This window comes from Podarcis cretensis (assembly GCF_951804945.1).
Source record: "Podarcis cretensis genome assembly, chromosome: 8".
Lineage (NCBI taxonomy): Eukaryota > Metazoa > Chordata > Lepidosauria > Squamata > Lacertidae > Podarcis > Podarcis cretensis.
Genome location: NC_137177.1, coordinates 31,351,554 through 31,364,865, shown reverse-complemented (window position 1 = coordinate 31,364,865; position 13,312 = coordinate 31,351,554). Strand labels below are relative to the sequence as shown.

The window sequence follows — 13,312 nt, the reverse complement described above, 5'->3', positions numbered from 1 at the left end:
CTGTCCATTCTCTTTCTAGGAGATTGTTGACTCAATGGGTTTGATAGCATTTTTTTCTGCTGCCTTTGCCTATGTTTGTGCGCAAGGGAGGAAATGGCCCTGTTCAGTGCGCCTGTTTTCTCAAAGGCCCCTTTTCCATCTGTGCAAACAACAAGCTCGTTATGAAAGCCCCTTTAATTGTCCAAGCCCACATGCACAACATTTACCGAAAGGTTCAGCTGGACGGCGAGAGTCATGTCCTTTTTTCTGCGGCAGCGGACACAGCGCCATAAATCATCCCCTCCTCCCTCCCGTGGCTTGCCTATGTAAATGAGAGGCTTTACCACATCTCCAAACCCCAAGCAAAAGCGTTTTCAGCTTTTTCTTTTGTTATTGCAGCAAGAGATCAAGAACAAACTCCTTCTTCACTGGGAAACAGCCTTTCCTGGTCTGCAAAAAAATGAAAAGGAAAGGCATTGTGTTGCCTTTGAAAGGGGATTAAAATGTGAGCAGATCATGGGGAAATAGAATCATTTCTATCTCTTTGCCAGATCTGAAAGGCCTTCCTTTTCTTGTCAATAATGCATTCAATCTCACTATCATTCTCATCAAACCAGTCCTGGTGTTTCCTGGTTTGGTATCCAATAGTTTGTTCACAGGCTGCAGTAATGGATGCACTTAGCTTGGTTCAGTGTTCCTCGATGTTATCAGGGAACTTCAAAAGCAGATGATCCTTAAGAGTCATTTGGAAGCAATCCCACTTAATAGGATCTTGAAGGGCTTGAGTGTTCATTTTCGCCTTGGTTTCCTTCCTTGAAGCCTGCATTGAGGTATAGTGGTACCTCTGGTTAAGAACTTAATTCGTTCTGGAGGTCTCTTCTTAACCTGAAACTGTTCTTAACCTGAGGTACCATTTTAGCTAATGGAGCCTCCCACTGCTGCTGCGCTGCCGGAGTGCAATTTCTGTTCTCATCCTTAAGCAAAGTTCTTAACCTGAGGTACTATTTCTGGGTTAGCGGAGTCTGTAACCTGAAGCGTCTATAACCACTGCTGGAGGGCCACAGATTCCCCACCCCTGGCCTAGAGATATGAATGTGACATTCTATATAAGAGGGAACCTGTGAGGCTTACTCAGTTCACCCTGTTGCTCTCTGTGCAAGAGCAAATTGAAACCATGAACTCTGGGGCTCTTCAAGTAATTAATATTGCAAATGTTTCACAGCCTGGGCTTTGCTGGGGCTGGTGGTTGAGAGGGTGGAGGGGAGAGACCCGTTCCCTCATCGATCCTTGCCAGCGTTGACAGGAATGGACCAGTCATTAATAGGAACAGGATTCATTTGGCTTCTACTTTGTACCATGAAGCCCTGTCTGGAAAGGCTGGAAAAGGGCCATGTGCTGTTTTACAACTAAAGGAAAAACAAATTATTTCATCAGGGACAAAAATCCTGCTTACCCTTTTAAGTTACTGGGTACTGAGGGTTGGAGATGCTATAGCAAAGACTGGTCATGCCTTGGTTTCAGGTGTTTCTTTTCTCTCTTCTTCCTTTTCTTGGCATTTAAGAAACTTCTCTCTGAAGAGTTGTAAATGTAGCTGGACTTCTAGAAGAATAGGATATTCAAGCCTATCCAGAAGCCAGGTGTGCTGCTCTGGATCCTCTCAAATTTCTTTTAAATTCCTCCTTAAAAACCACACATTTCCCATGAAGCCTTGGCCTAAACCCCTAATTTCCCATGACCTGCTCACATTTTAATCCAAACCAGAGAAAAAAATTAGGAATTTGCCATGCTCAGTTCCTTAATGAGGCTAATGAAGCGCATATCCAGATTCAATGCTGATGCCCTTCAGTGGTGTTTACACTGGCAAGCTAGCTTTCTGCAGGAGAGACTTTACTGCAGAGGAGTATTTGAACCAGCACTCCATCATCCTTCACCCTGAAGTGGCACCACACAATCCCACATGTCTGGAGGACTTGCCTTTTCTGACAGAATCCATCATTCCTGAGAGTGTGGGAGGCTAGCCAAGGGGCAGCATGCATACACCCATACACACATTCAAGTTTTTTTGTGGTTCCCCAAGAGATCCCAAAAGTTTGTCAATCTTTTAAAAAAGTAACTTTATTTTTTAAAAAAATGTTTTTGTTTTGTCACTCCTATGTGTCTCCTTCTGGGATGCCATGTGTCAGAGCTGCCCGAGGTCCCAGCTCACAAAGGACCAACGCCAGTCCGTTGTTATATATAAAAGTCTTTATTGAAGTGCAGTTTCGATTTCAAAGCCGCAGCGCGCAGCTCTACGTCTTAAACTCTAGACCGCTGAAGCTCCGTCTGAATCTCCTCCCCCCAGACACCAGTTTAAGACTCTAGCCTTGCTCCACCTCTTCCTTTGCTCTTTCCTCCTCTGGGTCCGCCTGTCCGCTGGGGTCTTGCCCTTTCTAGACTCTTCTGACGCTGAGTCCCCTGGTCTTCCCCCTGCCTCCGGCGGGCTTTATGACCTGGTTCCCAATCCGGGTTTTCTGCTGTGCCGCGCGCCTGTACATTTGAACTTGGCGCGCACGCCCAACCGGCAACCTTCCTCCTGACCGTTACACTGCTCCTGTCACTGCTTCCCCCTTCGGAGAGGCTAGCTGGACCTGACTTCCCCTCCGTTCCCTCACTCTGCGATGGAGGCGTGGCCAGCCCTGATTCATCTTCTCTCCCTGCTGGAGGAGAAGCTGGCCCTGATACATGGGACTCTTCCCCCCCACTACGCTCTGGTGGAGGAGCTGGTCCTGATCTCCCGCTGCTGCTTTGGGAGTCCCCGCTGGCCCCTTGCTTCTGGTGTGTCCCCCCCTGGGACCCCCCTTGCCCTGGCCATCGGCGCCCCCCTCTGGGAATCTTCTGATTCACTGGAGAAGCTCATGGAATCTCTCGGGCCACTTTCATACTCCCCTACGCTGCCCTCAGATTCTTCCCCTTCGCTCTCCATTTCCTCTCTCCCCCGTGCCTCTGCTCCTGAGCCCCTGACACCATGATACCAAAAAGTTGGTGGGTTGGTAGTTTTTTTTTTTTTTTAAATGATATTTTATTAAATTTTTAACAAAAAAGAAGTAACAAGACAATAAACAATAAAAAACACAAAAAATACAAGAACCCAAAATTTAACATAAAAAGAAAAAGAGAAAAAATAAAAAATAAAAATCCCTCTTTTTAATTTCTTACCATTCATTTACTTATTTTCCTGACTTCCTCACACCTCCCTTTTTTGTATTCCATTTCAAAATTTGGTTCAGCAAATTCATACCCTCTTAATTTACCCTTAATTATTTATCCTCACGTATTATAGCTTCAAATTTTCGTCTACTATCAAGCCATTCTTACAAATTCTTACTTTACCTTATTACTAAAACCACTTCATTTCATTTCATTATCATTAACATTCAAAAAATTTTCAATTCAATTTACCGTTAATTTCTTTAGCCTAATCTTACCTTCAAAGCAATAAAATTTCAAAATTTAAACCATATTTAAACAACTCCTTCAAACCTTTCTGCTAAAGCCAATTAATCCTTTCCAGCACATTCTAATATTTCATTAGTATTACACTAATTCCAAAAATAAAAAGATATATAAAAAGAAATTCTCATTCTAGTTTTATCCAACGTCCCTTCTTCCTGGTTTCGGGTAGTGTCAGTCCTTTCACCATTATATCCTGTCCATTAATCTGGTGTTCTAATATCTGAGGCTCTCAGGTCCCTTCTATGCCCCCTCTGCAGGTTTTCTTGTTCCTGTTTATACTTGCACACATCCTTGTCCCTTGTTGGATTCTTACGTAGTTTCTTCCCTTTCTCCTTGGGGAGTGAGTCTCCAGGGAATTCCTTACAGTAGTATTCTCCATTTTCTTTTGTCAGATTGTCCCATTCCCCGCTAATCCACTCCCCTATGCTTAATTTATAATCCGAAAGGTAGTTGTTCCAGGAATATTCATCAACTTGTTTCACAGTCCCACCAGAGCTAGGAATTTCCTTAACTCCAGAGTCTTGCAAATATTCTCCAAGTTCAATCTTCCAATGTTGCAGCTTTTGATCGTGTGGGATTTTGAGTCTCTGTAACTTTTGAGGTGCAATCGCCACCTCTTCCACCTTCGACTGCCCTTGGACTTGCCTTATTAAACCAGTTTCCTGGGTTGGTTGTTGTAAGATTTCTTTAACTTCGTTTCCTGTTAGCTCATATTTGCTGGCTGCAGCAGATATAAAGTCCAACTTTTCATTCATCAAAGTCACTTTCTCATCCAGCTGCTGCAGCACAGCATTTATTTTGTCAAGGGCAGACAGTAAAACTTCCTCCCTATTCATTTCTGTTCAAGGTCAAATAGCTGGTCCCACGGTCAGTTTTTCACAGCTGTTATATCTTCCCTGTGAATTACAGCAAACTCACTGACAAGCTCCCTCTAGAGGACACAGTTTCTATTTAACGTCCATCTTTAAAATGTATCCAACAAGGGGAAATTTACTTTCAATTTTCAGGTACGTTGTTTCCTTACAGAACAATACAGACAAGCAGAAAGCAGCATTAGAATTATTTTGTTTCTCTTTTATTTCTATCTGTCAAAAGTGTTCCGTTTTCAATTAATGGACAACTCCAATAATTTCTGTTCTGACATCCCGTCCCCAGGTTTGGGACGATGGAAGCTTAAATTCTTTCACTCTCTCTGCAGGATTAAGAGGTCAAAATTTCTTTTCTCCTGCTGTCCAGGGGGGTTTTGATGGTTATAAATGCAGGAAATTTCAATCTTGGAATCAATTTTCCAGGCTATTTAGCTTGCAAGATCTTTGCTTCAATCTATTTACAAAAAGTGGAAGGCGGACTTCCTGTTTACACCTTCCCACTTCAGTGCCAAATTCAAGTTTGTTCTTTTGATCAAAGGAGCAATTCCTTTGATCTCCCGATCTTTCAATTCTCCTACTCACGGGTTGTTGTTTAAAAGTCGAATTGTCACAGGAAAGAGGACAGCGCTCTCCGGCATCGGCAGTGCAGCTTCACTCCGCAGAAGTAGCAATTGACTCTCAGCACCGCGCCAAACACCCCGTCCCGCTCCGGAGCCCTTTACAGGGTTCCTTTGCCAGTCGGGGGGGCGCAAAAGGTGCCTGCCGAGTCCCACGGTCGCAGGCTTCACCCGCCTGCGGTTTTTGAGAGGGTCCCTGCTTCGCTGTAGCGGTAGGACCCGATTTCTGCGGGGCTTCTCCCTCTAAGTTAGAGGGAGTCCGCCATTGCCGGTGGTGCCGCCTCCGGAAGTCAGTTTTGGTTTTTTTGTGTAGCCCAAAAGACCCCCCTCACTTTTCCCCCATTTTTAATTTTTTTTTTATAATTGACTGCTCATATATGTCCCCTTCTGTGATACTAGAATGTGTTTTTCTTGTGGGTCCCCAAGACCACCTCAAATGTGTCCATTAAACATTTTTTTAAAAAATAGACTATAACTGACCATTTTTGTGGGTCCCTTGCTGTGATTCTGTGATGCCATTTCCCCCCCCCCCAGCCACACCCACCACATTTCGGCCCACTTTTATACCTTGACCACACCCACTTTGACATGTATCTCCATCTCAGCGATTCCAAAGAAATGTAGGAAATAATTTCCGTTTTGTAGACACAGCGCATGGCTGATATTGCATGATGTTGTAACCTTGCTGCTGCCTAAGCAGGGCTAGGCCCTTGATGAACACTCCCAGAATCTTGGGTAGCACTGCATTGAGCAGAGTGATGGAGAAAATGACAGGAGATTTAATTTAAATAATGATACCACCAGGAACTGATTTAATGCATTTTTCTACACCAATATAAAAATGCAGTTGACCCAAATACTACTTCAGAGCTGGCCCCAGTTACAGCACCCTACATCTGAAGGAAAAGGGAAACTGGAGAGTTCAGTGTGGTGTAGTGGTTAAGAGCGGTAGTCTCGTAATCTGGGGAACCGGGTTCGCATCTCCGCTCCTCCACATGCAGCTGCTGGGTGACCTTGGGCTAGTCACGCTTTTCTGAAGTCTCTCAGACCCACTCACCTCACAGAGTGTTTGTTGTGGGGGAGGAAGGGAAAGGAGAATGTTAGTCGCTTTGAGACTCCTTCGGGTAGTGATAAAGCAGGGTATCAAATCCAAACCCTCTTCCTCCTCCTTCTTCTTCCTCAGAGTTCCCCTTACTTCCCTCTCAGAATATACTGGAGAACAAATAGCCACATTTAGAGCTGATTTCTAAGCCAGTCAAAAATATAGCATTTTCTCAAGAACAACCTGTTGTTGGTAGCTACAGTAGTTTGCAGATTAAGATCATAAAACTAACATGTCTAATTACAAAGGAAATCCCTGAATTGAACAGCTTGTTCTTTTAAGGAAAGGGTTGCCAGGGGGGAGAGGAAGGCAAGAACAGGACTAGCAGCTGCTTTTGCTGACCTGGGCTTAGCTCCAGTTGGGTTGTCAACTCTTTACCAAGTACTAGGAGCACTTGCCAAAGTTGATTATATTTTCTGTCATTCTGTGCAAGCATGCAGGTGGGAGGCAAAGAAAGTGCAGAATTCAGATTCATGAGCATCTCAAGCTTCTAGTCCTTATAGTTTGACTACATATCAGGCGAATCTCAGAAAGTAAAGTACTGAATAACTGAGATTTCCCAGTAGTCTTGGGCAGGATTTCAGTCCCATTTTATGACAAGCAGAAACATGCAAAATCTATGTGAAAATAAGCTTGATTTGTATAATCACAAAATTCCACTTTTGATGGGCTAATATTGTATTACCTTCATGTAGAATCTTTATTTATACATAAATATGTGTGATTCTTCCCCCCAAAGAGAGCGCATGGATGTAACTAATATACCATGTTACGGGTGCAATTCCACGTAACACTTAGTGGGGAATACGTGCAGATAATCAGGCCCCTTTCACAATAGGACTTTTCTCCTTTTCTCCCCACCATGAGCACCCCTATTCTTGTTCTGGGGTTCCCCCAACCCTCCAGAGCAGATTTAGGGAGTGTGGGGGTGCATGGTGAGAGTGGCGGGGAAGTCCTGTGGTGCCAGTTGACCTTGTTCCACGCATGCAGCAACCTAGTTGAATCTCACCCTGAATAACAAGCTCCAGAACCTCCACTATTTATTCTGTCTATGACTCCTCACCTTTGGGGAGATAGAGACAGATTAGTCTATATCAAGGTGGGGAAACTCAAGCCCTGGGCCTCTTTATCTGGTCCCCAGAACTCTCCACAAACCACGTTCCTTGTTGGCCTTTGCTTCGCTCCTGGAGTATTTTTGCCTGGCTGGAACAATAATGCCTTTTGCTTGCTTGCTTGCTTGCTTGGATGGATGGAGCATAGAGAAGGCTGTGTTGTGTGTGAAGAAACTAACCTGCTGCACAAAGTTAACATTTATGCTTGTTGCTCTAATCACTTTTGCCTCTGGATCTGCTCATCAGTGGCAAGATCAGGATTTATCTTTCCTGGGCCAGATTGATCCTGCGGAGAAGTTTTTAAGTTGGACAAAAAGGTAGGATTCCAGGTGGAAAAATCAAAGTTAGAAACAGAACTGTTAGAACCCAGCTCTAAGATACTTTCAAGAATATATAATTTGCTGTTAAAATGGAATACACAGGATGAAACAGTCAAATCAGCCATGATAAAATGGGCACAGGACATAGGGTACAACATCATGTTTGCTGACTGGGAAAAGTTATGGACCACAGGTTTGAGATTTACGGCATGTAATGCCTTGAAAGAAAATATTATGAAAATGATTTACAGGTGGTACATGACCCCAGTCAAGCTTGCAAAGATATACCATGTGTCTGATAATAAATGTTGGAAGTGTAAAGAAGCTGAAGGAGCATTCTTTCACCTCTGGTGGACTTGCCCTAGAGTGAAGGTCTTCTGGGAAATGATTTACAATGAACTGAAAAAGGTATTTAAGTATACCTTCTTTAAGAAACCAGAGGCCTTTCTCTTGGGCATTGTTGGTCAGAGTGTGCAAAAGAAGGATCAAACCTTTTTTATGTACGCTACAACAGCAGCAAGGATACTCATCGCTAAAAGCTGGAAAACTCAAGAATTACCCACACTGGAAGAATGGCAGATGCAACTGATAGACTATATGGAACTGGCGGAGATGACGGGCAGAATCCGAGACCTGGGAGAAGAACTGGTGGAGGAAGACTGGAAGAAATTCAAGGACTATCTACAAAAATATTGTAAATTGTATGATTGTTAAGAAAGATGTAAGATTAGCAAAAACATGGCTTCAACAAACTAGTTATAAAGAATATAAATTTAAATCTAATTGGAAGATGAAAAGATAAATTTTGGACAAGTAACATTTTATAATTAAGTTTCGATAAGAGTATGTTAAATCTTAAAATTTGAGATATTAATATTGAAAAATTATGTTATATGAATTAAATTAAGTTAATAATTTGCTGGCAAAATTTATGAGTTTAGAAAGCAGGAACAAGGGTTGTGAGGAAGTCCAAAGATGAATATGAAATGTGGAATTTGGGAAAAGATTGTGTTATTACCAATGTATTTCATTGTTAAACTAAAATTTAATAAATATTATATATAAAAAAAAACACAGATTGATCCTGCGGAGATCCCTCTGTTGGCCAGATTGTGCACACGCATGAGCGCGCCTGCCCGCCCGCCCGCGATTTTCTGTCTGGCACCGCGGAAGTGAGCCCCCGTGCCACGCTGCGGTTTAGTGCAGCGCATGAGCGGGTAACTTGGTTCAAGGGTGGCTTGTGGGCCGGTCAAACGACCTCAACGAATCACTTCTGGCCCATGGGCCTTAGGTTGCTGACCCCTGCTCAAGGTGGTTGACCAGAAGGAAAAACAGCCCTTTGGCTGAAACAATGTCTCCCTGCCAGTGTAAAATAGAACTGTCCACTTTAAAATAGGAGACATGGTCATCCTAGTTTTGGTAGTGGGAGGTCCAAAAACTCTGCCACACCTCATCTTACGTAATAGTAACCCCTGCCCTCCCCAATACTAATGGAATTTGAACACATACATACACACACACACACACACACACACACTCACAGTGAAAATGTCCCATCCAAGTTGCCTAAGGAAGGAAATGGTAGGGAGGAGGAGAGAGACAATATATCCTCCACCACCTCTTAAATAATAGTAACTCCCCTCACAACAAAAGTATGGATGGAATTCAAAAACTATCTTTAAAGTCAGTGAAATTACCCTCTCCCCACTTTTGCAAGGAAAAAAAGTCACAGGATATATGACAAAACCTCTGTCACCTCATCATAATTCATAGAAACCTCTGTGCGCTGTGCACACACACAAAAGTATGGCTAGAATTTAAAGTCCCCCAAAATTGATAGAAATACACCCCATCCCAATTTTGTGGTGCACAAATATTCAAGATTTCTTGTTAGGCTTCTTAAAATGACTTAGCAGTTCCAATTCTACGCTGCAGAAGGCACTGTTGAGCACACCAATCTCAAAGACTTTGTGAATACTTGAAAGAAAGAAAAAACCAGAAAACACCGTGAAAATTCAGGGAGTCATTTATTAATTAAAATATTTATAGCATGCCCTTCTGGCACAAACACTAAGGACTCTTATTAAAAGGGGGAAAAGTTTTTGCAACTTAAAATTACAAAAATTAAATTGGTCCTGAAAATATATGTAATTATATGCAATTTTACCTAATTGCATGTTTTTGCAAAACAAAATGTCCCTAATGCATTTTTGCATGTTATTTTCATTAATATATGCATTTATGTGCATGTTTCACCCCATTGTGTGTATCTTTTGACACATTTCTGGGCTGGAGAACTGCACTGCAAAATTTAGATAAGTGTAAATTTCGAAGGATTGCTGTATTTGGGTTCGCATATTGTTTTGGGAAGTGTGAATCCGGCAACTTTGCCTTTAAATGTGAATTGAATCAAAGTGCTCCTCCATTGCTAACCTCTGCCCATCCACAGCACAAAGGGGTTTGGATTGCTCTGTTAGTCTGCCCTTCTCATGCAAAGGAAACCAAAGCTGGCAGAGCTACCTCACTGGAGTGGGGGGAAGCATGCAGTGATATTTTTAAAACTTTGGACATTTTACTTGAGGTCAGACAAATCTGAAATCGCTCTTCAGTATCATCCAAACTTGCAAGGCACTCAACATTTCTTTATACTGAAAAATATTAAACCAGCTCCACTCTTGGGAATCTTGTTTTTCTTCCCTGGTGGAGCTCCCTGGAAAATGACTCTATAAAACGAAACAGCAGCTGTTCAGAATATAGTAAGATATATATATTTATTTATTTTTCCTTGCAACTAATTTATTGCACACCATTTCTACAGAGTTGGAGCTGCAAAGTTTGCTTGTGTTCTGACACCCTTGTTCACACAGAAGCCAATTCTATAATAGATAGCCTTTGTCTGGCCTTCTGGACATGTATGTGGATTAAAACTCCACACAAAACTGGGGCAATTATGGGCTGCAATTATGGGTGGGCAGTTATAAATGTAGTCATAAGTGTATTCATTTTTTCCTCCAGGAAGCGTGGGGCAAAATGTGTGACAGTAATCTTCACATCAACCTAGTAAGGTAAGTTAAGTTTATGTCCACCAGGAAGCTTCATGGCTGAGCAGGGATTGGAACTCAGTACTCCTCCAGTCCAAGTGCAACACAGCCGTACTTTCAGGGCAGGGCTTGAGTGCAGAAATTCTTGTCCCCACCCAGCAGCCCTTCCAATACCAAATGGTTGACTTACTGTGTTTTGAAGTAATAGTAATAACAACAACAACAACAACTTATTTATTTATGCCCCGCCCATCTGGGTGGGTTTCCCCAGCCACTTTGGGGGCTCCCAACAGAATATTGAAAACATGATAAAACATCAAACATTAAAAACTTCCCTGAACAGGGCTGCCTTCAGATGTCTTCTAAAAGTCAGATAGTTGTCTGACAGGAGGGCATTCCACAGGGCGGGTGCCACCACTGAGAAGGCCTTCTGCCTGGTTCCCTATTACCTCACCTCTCACAGTGATGAAAGTGCCAGAAGGCCCTCAGAGCTGGACCTCAGTGTCTGGGCTGAAAGATGTGGGTGGAGACGCTCCTTCAGGTATATTTGGTATAATAGTATACTAGTATACTGGCACTCTTATAATGTGGCTGTGACTTAAATGAAACATTACACAATGCTGTTGAAAGAGCCCTGCCATGACCACTGCCACTGTAAGACTATTGAATCCAGAGTCTAAAATGATCTAACTGCACCACCCCCAGGCAACCCCAGGAAAGGGCTACAGAAGTTGTCTTCTGGTCAGCTCTAGAGATTGGTGGTGTGGGCACCCAGCTTGCTTATTGTGGGCTGAAAGCCCACAATGTTCAGAGAGCGGTTGCACTCCCCCCTGAAGGAATGGTTTTCTATTCTGGGAGCACTCCTGGATTCCAACTTGTCACTGGAGTCTCAGGTGGCTTCTGTGAGTACAAGTGCTTATGTCCAGCTTATGTCCTGCCCTTGAAGATAGTCTGGAGGCTTCAGGGAGTATAGAATGCATCTGCTAGGCTGGTAAGTGGGGCAGCCTAATGGGAGCATGTGTGATGACTGCCAGTGAGCTACAGGACTCAAATCAAGGTGTTTGTGCTAGCATGCCAAGCCCTAAATCACTTGAGATCCAAGCACCTTCTCCAGTATCTTAGACCCTGTGACCAGCAGGGGATGCCTGGTTGGTGTTGACCCATAACAGCATAGCATAACATAACATAATAGCTCCCCATTTGTGGAATGTCCTCCCTCATTATTAAACCCCAGGAGGAATTTAAAAACATTCCTGTTTACCCAGGCATTTGATGACGGAGAGATAAGGTACTTGGCAACCCTAAAATCATTGGCTGAGAGAGGAGGTGGTTGTTTTAAAACAATTTTTAGAACTTTTAAGAGAGTTTTAATGTTACTGTTTTAATTATATGCTTGCTGTCCTGGGCAACTTCAGAAGGAAGCATAGGGTAGAATTAACAACAACAACAACAACAATTCTCAAGCTCTCTCAGTTTCTCATTTTTCCAGTCTTATGTCTAGTTCTCTTCATTTCCACATCAGTTTGCCATTTTTAAAAAAGTCCTCATGAACCAAGCAATTCCCACTTTCCAAAATGATACTTGAACCAAAACACAACCATCCTTTGAAATTTGTGCTTCTCCAAATGTTGCTGTGCATTTGTCCAGCAAAGTAATGTGTATGATAACAGATACAAAACTAAAGTGTGCCAATAACTGCATATATTAGTGAAAATAACATGCATTAGGGAAATAGAAATATTAGGGAAATGTGCTTTGCAAAATTTCAAAAAATGCGTATATTAGGAGAAATTATTGCTAAAACACTGGTGAATTTTCACGAAAAGTTTTTACTAAAATGCAGATGAATCTTCAGAATAACTTTGAAAAATCACAAACTGATGTGGAAATGTGAGAACTGAACTTAATGCTGGAAAAATGAGCAATGGTGAGAAACTGAAATTGACATATAGTGAGCCTGCAACTTGTGTGCATTTAACTTGTACACATACAGCTTTACGCGCTTGGCATTTTTCCCTTGGAAAAAAAGATATTGACACCCAATGTGTTTTAATGTTACACAATTTTGTCTTTAAGGGTGGTGCCCTCATAAACTGAAGGCTTGCTGTATTTGCCCATCACTAGCCCCACCATGCTGGCTGTTATTGCATTTTGCACCTGGAAACAGAGCAGGAGCTGGTACTGACGCATACTGAATTGCCGGACAGCCTGGGAGAGCTAGAACAGTCTGTCTTGAATCCAGAGCCTCTGTTCTTAAGCCACAATCAGATTTGCTAGCAGGAAGTTTATTGGTGGGTGGATAGGGTTCCCCTGGGCATGTGATGAATTTTACAATATGCCAGTAAGTGGATTTATTTCCAGTCATGCCGTCTGTCAGTAGACAAAATGAGACATCCAGCAAAAGTCTTGCTGTCCCTAGAGGCTGCCTTTGAGGAACTCTGGAAGTGTGCCAGAACCATGTTAATATATCTAGTTTTCCAGAAGAACATTGCAACCCCCCCCCCCATCTATCTATTGGCTGCCTCCCCACTTCCCGCCTCATCTTTCCCCAAAGAAGTGAAGACACATGTCTTGAAATGATGTGTGTTCCCTCAGAGTCAACTCCTTTCTACCCAAGTGGCCCTTCAAGGCTAGTGGCTGGTTTGAATTAAGTAAAATTAGTCAAGCAGAGAGAAAGGGAGGACATGTTTTTCCAGCTTACTAGATACACTCCTCCTTTTCCTGCTTACTTCAGTTCAGACATCTCTCTTTTATGAGGAACCTGTGGTTTCCACCTTCTC

At 42.7% G+C, this 13,312-nt stretch overlaps 1 long non-coding RNA gene across 2 annotated transcripts in view; it reads left to right on the top strand.

Annotated features, from left to right (window-relative positions):
• Positions 1 to 13,312, top strand: part of LOC307222503 — a 60,460-nt gene that overhangs the window by 33,552 nt on the left and 13,596 nt on the right. The window contains exon 4 of one of the 2 annotated variants that reach the window (XR_013841785.1): positions 10,507 to 10,560. The exons of the other annotated variant lie outside the window; for it this stretch is intronic. This is a non-coding gene — a long non-coding RNA (uncharacterized lncRNA). Of the gene's footprint in view, positions 1 to 10,506; positions 10,561 to 13,312 lie in introns of those variants that run through there. 2 annotated transcript variants of the gene reach the window in all.